The 17,548-nt window shown below is 38.0% G+C and overlaps 1 long non-coding RNA gene across 1 annotated transcript; it reads left to right on the top strand.

Moving 5' to 3' along the window:
• Window positions 1–498: 498 nt before the first annotated feature.
• Window positions 499–4,543, top strand: LOC140518576 (uncharacterized). The gene is made up of 2 exons (XR_011971959.1): window positions 499–660; window positions 4,384–4,543. It is a non-coding gene; the product is annotated as an uncharacterized lncRNA (long non-coding RNA).
• Window positions 4,544–17,548: the final 13,005 nt, after the last annotated feature.

A 17,548-nucleotide genomic window follows, 5' to 3' on the forward strand; every position in this document is an offset into this window, starting at 1 on the left:
TTTCCTAATATTAGGCCAAAATCTGTCTCTTGGCAACTTTTACCTACTGCTTCTACTTCTGCAATCTGGGTCCAAGTAAAATGAATCTAATCCTACATTCAAAAAGTTGCTTAAAATTTGGATTCTAAACTAGTGAAGATAAGTAATATTTTCCCAATATAAGTTGTCATGGTTTTCATTTCCTATGAACTTGATGCTAAATCCTTGGTATCTAGCCCTGGAGAGACATGGGAAATCCTTTGCAAGTCACCTTAGTTCTCTGGACTTCACCTTCTATTACAGATGTCCAACAAACTGCAGTCAGGGGACCATCTTTGGCAGTCATCTGGTTTTATAGGCCAGAGAGCTAAGAAGAGTTTTTACAATTTAAATTAAGTTTTCATAATACAAGGCTGATGTGGGGTGGATTTGGTCTTTGGGGCTATAGTTTGGAGACCCCTGATCTACTGTAAGGTGAAGAGCTGATTAGATTATTTCCAACATCTCTTTCAGCACTAAAATATTTCGGATCCTATTGTCTCATAAAATCAACAGCTTTGGGATGTATTTGAAGATGAAGAGAAGTGAGGGGACAATTGGCATCAAGAACTGCTGTATTTACAGTTAAGAAAACCTGGATCCAGATTCAACTTCTGACAGTCATAGTATGACTATGAACAAGTAAGTTACTTGTGTGGATCTCAGATTTCTCATCTGTAAAATGGGGATAACAATCACACTCACGTCACAAGGTTGATAATAGATCTAAATGGGATTCTGTAGGTCTGTATGTGGTATATGTGTGTATGTGTATGTGTCTAACACACGGAGAGTCGTATCAAGCATGTGAAGTTGATGCATAATGCACATATAGAGATAAGCACACATGTATTTTTATATATACACATGTCTATATGTATATAGATATAGTCTACATGCATACGTGCATATGTGTGCACACAGTCTCATTTGAACCTCTCATCAACTCTATAAACTCTGTGAGGTAGATGTAATTAGTATATCCATTTTAGAGATAAAGAATCTGAGGTCCATGTAAGTGACTTACTTGGCCAAGTCCATAGGGCTTTTAACTTCTTTCTCTCTCATCTCATCTCATCTCCTCTCTTCTCCTCTTCTCACCTCTTCTCTCCTCTCCTCCTCTCTCTCTCTCTCTAAGTATGTGTATGTATATATTTACATATATGTATACACACAGAGACATAAACACACATATATACTCATGTATATATTTTATATATATATAGTAGGTTTAGAGTTAGAAAAGACTTTGGAAGTCATCTAGTCCGACACCTTTATTTTACAAATAAGGAAATGAATTCTCCAAGAAATTAAATAACTCCCCACAGTCACAGTACACAGCAGAGGTGGAATTTGGATCCAAGTTCTCTGATGTTTATTGATCTGTTTTATTTCTCTTCATCATTTATCTGCCTGCTGTACCAACACCCCTCTCTATATGAACAGGCACCATTACTCTTGCTGCCTGTTCCCTCACATTCTCAGTCTGGCACGAGTGTCCAGAAGAAGGTTGACTTTTAGTCTTCTTCCTTCATGATCATTGCTGATGTAGCCTCTAAAGCAGTCCTCTCCAGAAATAACTCACTTGAGAACACTGGTGAAAGCTACCATCACCTAGCAGAGTTCAGTTAGGAGGTGATGAATCCTTCTGGCTATACCAATTCATGATGGGCTCTGTGGTTGACACTCCCTCACTATCCCTAGTGAGGCATAGGGAAATTATTGCACTAAAAGAGAGAGAGATGCCCACTGATGAAAACAGATTTTTAAAAATGAAGTTTTATATATACAATTTTAATGATCCTTACAACAGCATGGTGAAATAATCAATAATTGAATTGAGTTACCAAGTTCTAATCTACTCATTCTGCCTGGGGAAGTCTTCCCATACTTGGGGTATACACCCTTCTAACTCACTAATAGGTCTGTTACCCTCACCTTAGTTTAGCCCATCTGCCTGGAAGGTTTTACTGGGTGCTTCTTGGAGGTGCAGGTGAGAGTTGAGTGACAGATGGACATTAAAGGTGGATGAGCAGACCTGAAAAGGACCCAGCAAGCTTTCACACCAGAGGTTCTAGTCTTCCTTGAACACCCCATGCAACCCAATACGCATTATTATTATTGGCATTGTAGAAACATAATAAATGTTTGTTGAACATTTTTCATGTTTGTGAACTAACCATAATAAGCAAACAATGACTATTTGTTTGACTCTAGACAAACCATTTAACCTCTCTAAACCTTAATTTCTTCATCTGTAAAATGAGGGAGTTGGACTTGAGGACCTTGAAAGTCCCTTCCAGCTTGAATTCTATGATCCTATGAAGCCTGTGATCCTACAACATGAATCAACTCATTTGCTTTTCTCCCATGTGCATTCTCATGGGATTTTATTCCTTTCAGGCTTAACTGTTAACACCCTGTTTGGGGATTAGAGGGGAATGTGACCTGGATTTGTCACATGGTATATGTGCCCTAGATTGAAATGTTAAAGAAGTTGGAATAAAAAGTTTCATACCCAGTAAAGGCTCTCCAGTGACTGGGGAATTAATGTTAGCTTGGCAGCGATTTCCCAGTGGTCGAGTCTGTGGCAAGAGTGTTCAACTTTTATGTCTAGCCTGTTTGAAGTTAGAATTATTGTTAGTCTCTCAAACATTGTTTGAGGTGTCATTCATTCTTCTTTCTTTTTTTTTGTGATGAAGAGAGGGTAGAGAGAGGACATGAGACATGGTGACTGTGATGGGTCTGTGGGTTGACACTCCCTCAATGGTTTTCTTATAAAGCCAAGGTGAAAAAATCTCCCATGGGACTCAAAGTCACCATCATAATATTATTCTTAGTTTCAACCTTATCCTTCCTGACTGTCCTTCCAAACCTCCCTTGCAGATTAATTGGGTTATTCCTATCCCCAATTAGGCCTTGCCTATTGCCACCTCTATGCCTTTGCTCACGGGGTATTGTTAGGTCATTTCAGTAATGTCTGACTCTTCATGACCCCAATTTGGGGTTTTCATGGCAAGGATACTGGAGTGGTTTACCATTTTCTTCTCCAGTTCATTTTACAGAAGAGGAAACTGAGGTAAACAGGGTTAAGTGACTTGCCCAGGGTCACATAGCTAGTGTCTGAGAAGGGATTTGAACTCAGGAAGATGAGTCTTCCTGATTCCAAGTCCAGTGCTCTACTCACTGTGCCATGTACAAAACAGAGCCAAAGAAAATATAAGATGTGTCAAAGCTTAGTATTAGTCAGTACTCCTCAATGACAGTTTGAGGATCATGTCTAGAGCAAGGCTTCCCAATCACTCTAAGAGATATGCTAGGGCTTCCCTGCCTCCAGAGCCTCCCTGATCGCCACTCCATCACATCTCCATGGTCCCAAAGATGCACACCCACTGCTTAATTCTGAAGGCTCCCATAATGGTAGACTGAACCAGCAACAGGTGCAGGAGTCTGCTTTTGAGGCCCATTCCCTGTGTTCCTAACCCCTAAATCCAAGTTCCCTGGAAGGTAAACAGTCTCTAAATTGGCTCAGGACTCTGCAGTAAAGCACATTTACTTATGTGTACACCTCCATAGGAGTCAGTTTCAGCACAGTAGGAAGAACATTAGATTTGGAATTGAGGTCCTGACTTTAAATCCCTCTTCTGTCACTTATTGCCTGTGTGACTTTGAACAAATCACTTCTCTAGGACTAACATTCCTCATATGTAAAATGCAAAATTTAATTTGCACTAAATTTGGGATTCTTTACTTGAAGTCTATTAACTTGTTTTTTTAAAAATAGTTTGTTAACTACTTTATTTCAATATAATTGGTTCCTTCTAGAATTCCATTTCTTTTATTTTTTACTTTTAAATATATTACTCTGAGAAGAGACCCATAGGCTTCACCAAATTAAAGGGTCCATGGCACAAAAAGAATTAAGAACCCTGGACTAAATGACCTCAGAGGCTAAATTTGTGAGCCTTTGACACCGATACTGTCACATTTGCATATATGTCACAGCTCTTCCTGTTAAACTCATCTGATTTCATGTTATGCCTAACATACTTCCTGCTTGTCCACATAGCCATGAAACACACAAATTCTCCATACTCCATGCTTATAGTTACTAAGCTTCCAGCACTTTCAGGGCCATTATCGAAACTACTAGTGGGCCAAAATACTTTCCTCTACTTCAGCAATGAATTTCAGCCTCAGGGAAAGAACCTGGTTCTTTTCTTACAGTCTGGGCAAGAGACAGGGAAAGGAATTGCAACTACTCTGGGCCTGCTTCAGCTCCAACCATACCTGTGATTCCTCAGTTCTAATATCTTACATCTTTGTTTGTTCCTTCCACTCATCATATTCTAATTTGTATTGTAGCATCTTCCATCTTATGAACCAGCATCTCTATACCACATTGAGATTTTGAAGTGCTTTATTACATCTGTTACAAGCCTGTGAAGTAGGACCCACACGGAGGTGCTACAGAAAAAGGAACTGAAGATCAGGAAGACTTTAATTAAAATTTAATTAAAATTAATTTCAGTGTTTTTAATTATTTCTTATTTATCCTGTATATAGCTTGCTTTGTATATATTTGTTTGCATGTTGTAAGCTCCTAGAAGGCAGGAACTATCTTTTGCCTCTTTTTGTATCCCTAGTGCTTAGCAAAATGCCTGGCGCATAGTAGGTACTTAATAAATAATTATTGAATTGAATTGAATGGTAAGTATCTGAGATGATATTTGACTCTAGGTCTTCCAGACTCTACCTCCAATACTCTTTCCACTCTGCCATGTTAATATACACAAGATCTCTTTAAACATTCAACACCGAAGATCACTTTGGTCAATGACCCCTTGATTACAAATGTCAAGGAAAGTATAAAACAAGGCGATATGTACTTGCCATTGATACTTACTTTAAGAATTTCAGTGTAGTTGCTGGTCGACATTCAGTCAATCAATCAGCAGTCGTTACATGCTAACTATCTGCCAGACACATAGATGCTGGGGGATACAAATTGTTGTTGTTCAGTCATTTTCAGTCATGTCCAATTCTTTGTAACCCCATTTGGTATTTTCTTTGCAAAGATACTGGAGTGGTTTTCCATTTTCTTCTCCACTCATTCTACAGATGAGAAACTGAGGCAAACAGGGTTAAGTGACTTGCCCAGGGTCACACAGCTAGTATGTCTCTGAGACTAGATTTGAAATCAGGAAGATGAGTCTTCCTGATCCCAAGACAGGCCTTCTAGCCACTATGCCACCTATGAAATAATCTCTACCTTATCCTATAGGAACTTTACATTTCTAATATGAAAAATATGTATAAAATTATATAAAGGAAATAAATACAAACATATACAAATTAGTTAACTATGAGGTTGTTTGGGAAGGAGAACACCAGCAGTATGAGGGAGGATCAGAAGGTCATGCTTGAGTTGTATCTTGAAGAAGAGAAGGATTCTATGGAGAAGTGATGAGAGAATGCATTCCAGGCATGGAGGAAGGGGGACAGGGGGACAGGGTATGCAAAGGCACAGGAATAGGAGATGGAATATTGAATGTAAGGAACAGAGAAAATCCAGCTTGTAATTGTGTTTGGCTGGATCACAGTACGTCAGTAGGAGTTATCTTATTGGGAATTCCCTATATGGATACAATATCAGTCCTGCTTGAAATTTTCTCCCTTTAAGTGTATATGGCCTGTTTTCCCAATCAAATTCTAAGCTATTAATAGAGTATTATCAGTATCTATCTTTTTGTACTTCCTATGGGGCCATGCATAGAATAGGTGCTCAATAAATATTGGTTGCTTGGTTTCTTGTTGGGCAAAGGTAGGATTAAGTACATAATGTGTGTTTGTGTCATTTGCTACTTGGAATAATTTTCTTAAACATCTCTTTATTTGGGTAAAGACCTCCCTGGGTCCCACCCAAGAACCAGATGGAAAGTTTGTTGTCTGGAACAAGCTTGTGTTACAAGCAGTGAGAATTACTTACAAAGTAGAGGACCTATGGACAGAGTCCCTCTCTCTTTTATTTTCCTATTATGACATTAATAATTTCCTAACCACTAGGGTTTTCTTCACTTAGAAATCATGGCATAGTGTTGGAAGGTCACTTGCAGAATTATATTTTTTTGAGGGGGGTTTGTTTTTTAGTCCTGTGACATATTTCACAAGACAATATTTCATAGTTGCAGACAGTACTCTTTAGCCTAATTGGGCATCTCTGATTGGGGTGAGGGGCCAGTAGCAAGAACTGGCTCTTTTCAACTTGTTCCTAGTCCCAAGGGTGGGACCATCGAAGTAGTGCAAAGGGCACTAAGGCCAAAAGACTCCGGTTCATGTTCTAGCTCTTCTACTCCCTATCTGTGTTTCTTTGGACAAGAAAATCACCCTTTCTGTACTTTAGCTTTCTCATATGTTAAAAAAAAAAAAATAGATTTTACCGGAAAGTCTCTAAGGTTTCTTTTAGCTCAAAATTCTATTATTCTATGATCTTGCTGGATTTGTTTGTCCTATGGACTTCTGGGAATATCTTAAATAGTTTCTTACTGATTCCAGAGAGAAGAAGGAAGGCCAGAGTCAAGAATTTTTGGTTCCTTGGCCAGAATGATGTGAACATTTCATAGGCTAAATGAGAAATGGGAACAGTTTGTTCTGTCCCGACTGGAGGAATAATTATAATCTAGGTAGTGAGATCCAAGGCTGGGGGACACTGAAAGGGTATTTATGATGATTATTGATTAAATGATAAATTAGCCAGTTTGTTGTTTAGCGACTCTTTGGAAGTTGGGGGAAGGCTAGTAAGAGTCAGGATGTACTCCAGTGTTCAATTAATGTGGTATAGGCTGTTAATGCTTTAAAAATTCAGAGAAAGGACAAATCAGTGAGTCTAAGCAGTCAAGGAAGGCTTGTGGAAGAATTGAGATTTTAGGGATTTGTGGAGAAAGTGGACCTTGAAAGATGGGGAGGATTTGTGAGAGCTGAAAAAAAATGATATTACAGAATTCAAGACAGTGCTATGGAATTTATGGTGTATATGGAAGAGGTTCTGTAGAAATAAGTAAGATACGTTGTGCATGAATACTTTCAGGTTTTAGACACTTTTTGGTACAACAACAAAAATAATGAAAATTGTCATTTCCATAGCTCTTTTCAAAGCACTTTGCCTGTAGTATTTTACTTAGAACCCTAAACAACCTTTGAGCTTGTTAGAGTAGATATTTTACAGATGAAGAAACTGAGACAAAAGGAGATTAAGTGGTTTGCTTGAAGTCATCTGGTTGTCCAAACTGTTTCCCATCTCTACGCAGTCTTCCTTATTTTGCTAACCAATCAATCAGTCAACCAACAAGTATTTATTAAACTTGTACTATGCACCAGACACTGTGTTGGGCATTGGGGATATGAAGACAAAAATGAAACTTTTCTCTGATGTCAGGGAGCCTATGTTCTATTAGCTAATAGATCCCCAGAGAAGAGCCTTAGCTGATGAGGATTGAGGCCTCACAAGCCTTGAGGACAAGGGGGCTCTATGTACCTTACCTCTGTAACCATTATGGAGAGGTATAATTTGCATATGCATGATTATGCAAAGTACCTTTCTACCAATTTATATTTGCAGGTCAACATTTGAGAGTCGGTTCTACTTGTGTTATAACCTTACCTCTTGTTAGTTCTTCTTGGCAATTATTTCTCTGTTTTTACATTTTAGAAGTTCTGAGGATTAAACTTGAAGTTTCATGTATCAGATGACTAAAAATGACTGATTTTTCCTCGTGTGAATGGAATTTGATCACTGGGGAGGAAGGTGATTGTTTTTATCATTTGCTGAGTTTCTATGAATATAGAAATTCCATGATCCTTTGCTAGGAATATAAAGTTTCAGAATGGCTGTGAGACCTCTCTCCGGATTAAGAAAGGGACACAAACTGAAGTGTGATCACTTTAAATTCATATTACAAAACTGAACTTTATTCCCAGGGCGATGTGTCATATCCTATGCAGAGCATTCCAGTTTCCAACTTTTTCTATGGACGATATCACCACACATTTTATTAAATCCACAAGAAATTTGTGGAAACATGCATGATGTCGTTTTTAATGTGAGGGAAAAGAATTTTGGAAGTGGGAGCTATTTAACATTTCTAAAACATGTTTTTTTATTTTTGCAATTCCCTTTTGACCTTCTTGAGGATGCATGTGGGTGTTAAATTGTTACCAAAGGGAGCGGCTGAGAACTAGCAGTGAGCTGCGCATACACAAAAACCCACTTTCCCACACACAGAAATTGGCCGCATTGCACTTCATGGAATGTGAATGGAAAAGATGCTGGGTGTTTTTGATCTTTGTAGAAAATCCAGCCAGTGTATATTCCACCCTCTTCTCATCAAGAGCAAAATTGGGGAGGAGGGGTGGGAATGGAAAGGCGGACTTTTAACCTATGCATATCCATGGGAGAATTTCCATAAGTAACATGAAAAGAAAAGAGAGGTAGGTTTTATTAAGTTAATATAATCATTAAAAGTTATGTAGGCTAATTTAGGGACTCTAATATGCCTTATTCCAAGTGGGAAGACATAGCATGGTGCAGTGGAAAGAACAAGAGGCTCAAACCTCCACCCTCCCATTTACTCTCTTCTGTCACTTTTAGGAAAGTGCCTAACTCCTTTGGGCTTCACTTTCCTTATCTCTAAAAGGAGGGGATCGAACGTAGTTCAGAATCTAGAACCCTATGAAGGAAATTAAACTCTATTTTTCTTTGCCTTAAGCAATTATTATGTGACAGGCACTATACCAAGTGTCGAAAATAGAAATGCAGAAGTTAGATAGTCCTTCAAGAAGTCTACATTTTAATGGGAGAAACCACACATATGGGAAGGGAGATTATTTGGAAAATAACAAGAACAGTAAATTGATCCATAGAGCATCCTATTGCCAGGCTTTTTCCAGAAGCAAATGTAGTATTAATTTAATTGCTGTGTCTAGAGCAGGAGGTAGAAGACAAAAGATGATATTTGGAGGGAAAGAGAGATCGGTGACAGATGTCAAGATAACCCTTTGTGGGCAGCTGGGTGGGATGTGAAGCCTAGACTGGAGATGACTTGATTTGGTGGACTGAGTTTACATTCACTCATAAATTTAGACAGCTCACCTTAGTCCATGGGAATTCCAAAGTTTCCTGGATTTAACTTCTCTGGACATGTGGTATGATTTCTGGAGGTGTAGTCAAGTACATGTTTCATTTTGACCATTAGTCTTGGGTAAAAGAAGAATTCTTTATATTACATAATACAGACACATCAGAGTATAATCTTTTTATCATCTCATTATTAAGTTGTTTAGTCATGTCTTATTCTCCTTGGCACTTTTTGGGATTTTCTTCACCAAAATAATGAAGTAGTTTGCCATTTCCTTCTCCAGATCATTTTACAGATGACAAAACTGAGGCAAATTGAGTTAAGTGACTTGCCCAAGGTCACACAGCTAGTAAGTGTCTGAGGTCAGGTTTGAACTTAGGAAAATGAGTCTTACAAATTTCAGGACTGGGGTTCTAACCACTGCACCACCTAGCCAAATATAATATATAATACACAAACTTTAAAAGTGGGAAAATTCTTAGAAATTATCTGGTCAAACACATCTTCTAGATGAAGAAATTAAGTCTCATTCTCTAGTCTCTGCTAAGACTATTCTGAGAAGCTAATTCATCATAAGGTGTTAGTAGCTAATAATGCCTTACAGTGTTAAGATGATAATGATCCCTTTTGAGAATCAGCATAAATAAGCGTAAACAGTGCTGGATTTGGAGGCAGAGCATCTGGGTTCATATCCAGCCTCCACCACTTAATACCTATGTGATCAGATCCCTTCATTAAAGGGATTTGTTCTATGAAATTTGGATTCAGTCAAAAGGTTGCCCTTGAAGACCTAGAGGACCACGTATGACCTCAAGGCCACTTGGCCCCAGTTGCTTCTGTAGAGAAATGAGGAGTTTGGATTAGATGCCCTCTAAGGTCCGACTCATGCCTAAAACTATGATTTTATGATTCCAAATCCACAATCTTTACACTTGTTTATCCCTTTATAGCTACAAAGTGCTTTAATAATCATTACTTAGTTTTGTCTTCACAGCAATCCTGAGAGATACCAAATATAAGTAGTTTTTGTCCTTTTCTAGATGAGGAAACTAAAGCCCAGATATAATATTCTTTTTTCTTTTCTTATTAGTTTATTTATTTTTAGTTTCAAACGTTCACTTTCATAAGCTTTAAATTTTCTCTCCCTCCCTGTCCCTGCCTTCCCCCTTCCTCCCTCCTCCGTCCCCAAGACAGCATGCAATCTGATATAGGCTCTACACATACATTCCTATTAAACACTTTCACATTAGTCATGTTGCATAGAAGAATTATAATGAATGGGAGAAACCATAAGAAAGAAAGAAAAACAAAACAAAACATAAAAGAAAATAGTCTGCTTTGCTCTGCATTCAGATTCCATAGTTCTTTCTCTGGATGTGGATGGCATTTTCCATCATGCGTCCTTTGGAATTGTTTTAGGTCCTTGAATTGCTGAGAAAGGTCAAGTCTATCAAAATTAGTCATTGAAGACTGTGGCTGTAACTGCGTACAATATTCTCCTGGTTCTGCTCACTTCACTCAACCTCAGCCCATATGAGTCTTTCCAGGTTTTTCTGTATTTTCTCCCGTCCTTTTTGAATTACCATACGGAGGAAGCAGGAGATCTTTCTCTTCCTCTATCCAGCCCAACTGGACTCCCTCCTGACCATCAATAATAATTTGCACGCTGTAAAAGAAAACTAACAGTATTCATTTGCCAACTCTTAACCTTGGTAAACCTCAGGCAAAATTATAAGAATTATATTTGGTCTTTTCCTTCCCTTTCCACCATCCCTCTCAGCTATCTAGGCTGTGTCTCATTTCTCTAGTTTTTTTTTTCTTTCTTTCTTAGCAGTTAGTCCATCAGCAGGAATTTATTAAACTCTTACTATGTTCCACACACTATGCTAGGGGCTAGAGTTACAGATACAAAAATGAAACTTGTCCCTGTTTCCAAGAAGCTTACATATTACTAGCTAACTAATTCCTTTCAGAAAAATTTTAGGGCAACTAGGTGGTACAGTGGATAGAGTGCTGGACCTAGAGTCAGTAAGACCTGAGTTCAAATCAGGCTTCAAATCGTTTTTTATTACACTAAGTTTTGGAAATGCTTGTTTTATTCTATAAACGAAAAATGAAATAAATGATGTGAGAAAAATTACAAAATAAAGAAAATGTTTCACTGTGGAGAAAAGAAAAAAATTTCCAGAGTTTTAAAAATTTATGTGAACTGAATAATGTGGAACTTTTATGTGGAAAAAAAAATCTGATTTCAGACATTTATTAGGTGTGTAACTGTGAGCAAGTGATTTAAATTCTGTTTCCCTCAGTTTCCTTATCTGTAAAATGGGAATAATAATAGTCAGACCCTCAGGGTTGTTATAAATGCTTAAAGGTACAGTGCCTGGCCCATAATAAATGCTATGTTAAGGTTGTTTATCATCATCATCATCACCAGCTGATAAGGCTTCTCAAAACCCTCAGGACTTGAAGCAATACCAATATAACGTTGGAAGGATTTGCACTACAGAATCACAGAATTAGATCTCGAAAGGGACCTGACAGGTCATCGGGTTCAACTCCTTCATGGAGCATAGGTTAGAACTAGAAGGCCTCACGAACCCTAATCTAGCCTCTTCATTTTACACTTTACATTTTACATTTTAACCTGGGGAACATAAAACATAAATGTACGTTGGGTTGTTTTTTGTTTTTTTTTTAGGTGACTTGCCCACAGTCACACAGCAGATGAAAGTCTGTGGCCACATTTGAACTCAGGTTCTCCTGACTCCAAGGCTAGTGCTCTGTCCACTGCACCACTGGAAAGAACTGCTGATCCCCAGCCTTGAGAAGATACCCAATTCTTAATTTCTTGAATCCATTAGATCTGAAACAGTGTATACATGTCAGGAAACTATCTGTTTAGGAAAAAAAAATAAGAGTCAGCGGTAGTCAAGTGTGTGCATAAGTAGTCCATATGGTGCCAAACATCTGGCTATGCTCTTAGCTGTTCCAAAACTTAAATATTTGCTCAGAGTAACCTTGTTAGTAAATGTTTGAGATGAGATTTGAACCCAGACCTGTCTTCCAGACACCAAACCTAAGTGCTCCACTACACCAGGTTTCTTCTTTACTTGAATCAATTCAATTTAATTCAACAAGCATTTTTTTAAACAAAAAAAATGGCTATTTTGTGATCGTCATTATGCTACGCACTGGGAATTAAAGAAAAACAAAATTAGTCCCTGTCCTCAAGGCCCTCACCTTCTACTGGGGAACTGGAGAAGGAAAGTAACTTGCCTAAGGCCACAAAGACAATAGGCAGAAGAGCTGGGAGTTAAGCCCAGGTGATCTGACTCTACCACACTTCATATAGGTAACCTATTCTTAATGCCTACTTTTTCTAAAAAATCACTACCCACTCAGAGGCTGTCTCCTGGGGTTAAGTGCCATCTTTGCACCATTCAGGACTCCATTGGTATTTAGCAGAGATGGGACCATATTAGAGTCTATGGGTGAAAGTATCTAGAATTACGAATGGGAGAAGGATGGGAGAGAAGAGCACATTTTGGCAGAGGGGTGAGAAAAGGGCTCATTGTTTCAAGTACAAGCCAAGCTTTGTGACCTTGGATAATGTTTTATACTTTGGGACCAATGACCCTGACAAAATTTAAAACCTGGAAAGAACTGATGATCCCTGACTTCGAGAAGATGCCTGATTCTTTATTTCTTGAATTCATTAGATCTAAGACAGCGTATCCATGACAGGAAAATATCTGTTTAGGAAGAAAATAAGAGCCAGTGGTAGTCAAGCATGTACATGGGTAGTCCATATGGTGCCAAACATCTGGCTATGCAAACATTCCAATATTTGACCAACTTTTCAGCTTTTGTGTCTGGTGTTTTGGCATGCACAACCACAGCCTAGGTAATTCCAGTACGAGTTTGACCAGAAATCCAGATGTACCCCCTGTGCAAATCCAAAGGGGAAAGGAAAGGGTTCCATCGGCTGAATGTGAACCCTGGCAAGGAAATAGTGAAAAAGTCCTAAAAGTGATTTAAGAAAAGATGAAAGGGCCATTAAGCAACTGTGCAGGGTAATTTTTAAACTGCAAAACTGCACACTCCAGCATAGCCCTGCATAAATAGAATCCATAAAAGGAATGAACAGCTTGGGCATGGGACACTTTTCTGACTTTTCTTTTCCTACACCTACAATGGCCTTCCCTCCCATTCCCTCCCCCTCCTCCCCCTCCCCACCTCTGCTTGTTGAAATCTTTTCCATCCTGCAAGGCTCAGCTCAATTTCTATGTCCTTTTCCATTAAGTATTCCTTGAGCCTCCAACCAGAAATATTCTCTCCGTCTCTAGGCTTCATAGAGCATTTTATACATCTCCCACTCACTTAACCCATTTGAATTTTATAGTTACTTGTATCCATTTCTTATCACTTACTAGAATTTAAGTTCTTTGAGGTCAGGGATTGTATCTTAGTTACTTCAGTATTTCTATCAGGTCCTTCTATAGATCAGGTATTTAATAAAGGTAAACTGAATTAAATCCAACCCAATCCAAAGGAAAATCTGTTTATATTTTCTATACTGGTTTTCTTTCTGTTATTGTTTCTTTTAAAAACAGAGAATCTGAATAGAATCGGGGAGAGGGAGGTTCTTTAGAGTTCCTGGTGCTGGAGTCTAGTTCTCCCAGCATCCTTTATGTTCCTATATGTCCATCCTAGCAAGGAAGCTTTAAGGGCTAACTTGGGAGAGAGGAAAAAATATACTTAGGGAGTAAAGATTTTTTCTTTGACTTATTTAGAATAGTGGAGGAAAGGCCAAATGAATAGAGCAGTGGGTAGAATAACTGCAGAATATTTGAGGTGGAAGATGCCGACTAACATAGAACCTCAGAGCTGAAAGGATCTTAGCAATCACTGAAGCCAACACTTTCATTTTCTATATGAGGAAATACAGGTTCAGAAAAGTTAAATGACTTTCCCAAGGTCAAGATCACATAGTTTATGATAGCTTTCACATTAAAAATGAGTTCTTGTCTACTTCTCTTGCTGCTACACACACACACACACACACACACACATATTTATGTGTTTGTCAATTAATTGGATAGAGATATTTTGATATTGTAATTTCATGGTATAGAGAGCTCTTGATGAGGAAGCTCCTGTGAGAAGTCAGTTTGGCACTTGTTTTGGAAGGTACAGTCTTAGAGAACTGCTTTGAGCATTAACTAATTAAGAGACTTGGTTGAAAGTCACAGAGTCAGTAGGTGTCAGAGACTGGAACCCAGATCTTCTTGACTCCAAGGTATAGTGCTCTATCCACTGTACTGGGGATAAAATGGATGATTATCTAATAGCACAGTACTTGGAGGGCATTGTTAGTTAACATTTAGAGATTGTACAATCAGTATTCAAAACTATCTCCACAGGTTGAGATTCTGGGCTCAGAATAACATGATCAAAGTCACCAGGGACAAACATAAAAGCGCTGCTGTTGGGTTCAAAAAATCAATTGTACAAGTACAGGAGACATAGTTAAATGTCAGTATAAGAGAATAAAGGTCTAGGGGTTTTAAATACACCCAAGTTCAACATGAACAAAAAATTTGATGCAGCTATTTAAAAATTAACACAATATTAGATCTTTAATAGAAGTAGAATGATCAGATTATGGGATACAATATTTTCCAGTGTGATCTTTTCTGCTTCTCAGGCTAGATCTGGGATCCATATTTTAAAAAGAATATTCCCAAATTAGAGGGTGATAAGACTAGTGAAAGGTCTGGAAACTATTTCATTTAAGGAATGATTAAAGAAAATGAGGCTATTGAACCTAGAGAAAAGGAAGACTATATTCGTGTAAATAGCTATCTTCAGTAAGTGCCATTTAGATGAATGGACTGTAAAGGGTCAGCGTTTGGGAGCTAGACAGAACTTTAGAAATCATCAAGTCCAGCTTCTTCATCTTACAGATGGGGAAACTAAGGCTTATTGAGATCAAGTGACCCTGCCCAAAAGTATACAGCTAGCAGTTGCCTCTGTATCTTGCTATTCAAAAAGAGGTTGGAATAGATGATTCATTCATTTAGCAATGATTTGTTATATTATTACATCATATAATGTCATTTACAAGACAACATTATGTGTTATATTACATATGATATAATTAATATAGTAATTGTGTTGTATGTTATTATATGTAGAACACTGTGCTGGGGGATATACAGTATTTAGATAAAATATTTTTCCTGAATGAATCATAGATTCAGAGCTACAAGAGACTTGAGAGATCAATGAATATAGTCCCTTTATTTTATAGGAAACTAAAGAAAGTGAGATGCAAAGAGATTGACTTTCCCAAGTCCATACAAGAAGCAAGTGGTAGAACCAGCATTCAGATCCCAGTGTTCTAATTCTCAATCTCATCCTCTTTATACATACCACACTGATCTGCCCTCATGTAGCTTACACACACACAGAACAAAGTCCTTTACAGTGTCTAGAAAGGGGGATCAGTATCAACCAAAGTATAGAAGACAATGAAAATTTCATGGAGAAGATAGGATTTGAATTGAACTTTAAATTAAGAAATCAGCAGAGAACAAAGGAAAAAAAAATTGGGATCACTAGAGGTTCTAAAGGTCAAATATGTCAGCAGGACAAGTTAGAAGTTGAGGAAAGCAAGGGATTCTAGGGTAATAGAAAATCATTAAAATGACATGCCATATGGTCAAGGCTTAGTATGGAGATAACTAGAGACAGACAGAGGGACAGAGACTGGGGAAATGCAACTGCAAATCATGTTAAAGAATAGGTTCAGTGTGAATGAGAAAGTCAGAGAAATGGAAGGTTAGAAGTCTTTGGAGTTGATGCAATTTTGGCATGTGGCAATACCATGCTGATATATGGCTAAAGAGGGGTGGAGGAAATTGTTTCACTAGCTACTTCCCAAGAATTCCTTAGATGGAGTCATCAATATGAATATTGAAGTTCCCAAAGATGATATCATAGGGTGGACAAGAGAAGAAAATCATGAGTTAGTTGTTAATCACTGAGAAATTTGGGAGAGGGAGTTTATAAAAACAAGCCACAAGGATAGTAAAAGACCCAAAGCATGCTGTTCATTGATAGATCATCAAAAAATAATGGTCTAGAAGTAGGATTAGGGAGCAAGGGTTTTTTTGCACAATTTTGCATAGCACAATACTTTCTGGGTTTGTTTTGTTTGTTTGTGAATATGTGTGTTGTGTTACAGCCGAACTGTCTGTATCCAAGTCCAGATTTGATCTTTGACCTCATAACTCCAGGTTCAATATTCTTCCTACTGCATCACATTGCTTTTCTAGGAAAAGAGATCTATTTGTTCTATATTTCTCCAGCAGTACATAGCTGAAACAATTGCAGAGACATTTCAAAGAGGCAAAATTTGTTCCACACAAGAAAAACCTTTCAAATGAACAAAGCTGTCCAACAGCAGCATAAACTGTCCCAGGAGTAATGAATTCCCCTTAACTTGAAGTATTTTAAATAACGGTCAGAGGGCCATCTGTTTGGGATAGCCTGTAGAAAGGAACTCTTTTCACTTTTTAGGAGATTAATTTTAAAACTCCATGACTTCTGCTATTATCTATTTTTTTAAGTTGCCATTGTACCCACTGGCTATTCAATGAAATCACTGGAAGAACATGGTAGTTGTAAAAAAAAAAATGAACATGTTAATTTACAGAAATTTCCCATCATTTTCTTTGTTTTATGCTCCTTCCCATTGCTATAAGTTTTAAGAATGTTGCCTGTATGTGAGATTTCTCTAGGACTGTTAGGATGCCTCATTTTCAGACCTCTAGTCCAAGCACCTTTCATCAAGAAAGCACTTTTTCCTAGTGACCACCTGAAATGATTTTACTTATGGATTTAATAATGGAAACTCTGATATAGCCAATGTCATTAGAGTAAAAATCAAGGACATCATGCCAACTGATCTAGGTGTGTCCCAAGCAACCTTGGCCACAGGGTCTCATTAATCACAATATGTTTTCCATGGCAACAAATTACACATTCAATAAAGAGCAGTTGCTCCTAGCAAGAACAAAACCCCAGAACAGAAGGCAGAGCATTCTTTCTGCTACTATTCCAAAATTTAAGTTCTACTAGAATGAAATATAGCACAGCAAGAAAAAATTGTTACGCAATCAAGTTTTTCTTTGGGAACCCTTTAGAAAGTAATTGGGGATGAAGGGGAAAAGCTAGGTTTATCCTGTACAGTCTGTGTTACTAGAAGAAGTAAAAATGACCTGAGCCCTGGTGAATTTTGCCCTTAAATCTTGTACTTTGGGCAATCAGAGTGATCTACTTTGTAGAAGTGTCTCAGCCTGACTCTAGCATGGGAAAAGTACCACTGT

Source organism: Notamacropus eugenii, chromosome 1, assembly GCF_028372415.1.
Source record: "Notamacropus eugenii isolate mMacEug1 chromosome 1, mMacEug1.pri_v2, whole genome shotgun sequence".
Lineage (NCBI taxonomy): Eukaryota > Metazoa > Chordata > Mammalia > Diprotodontia > Macropodidae > Notamacropus > Notamacropus eugenii.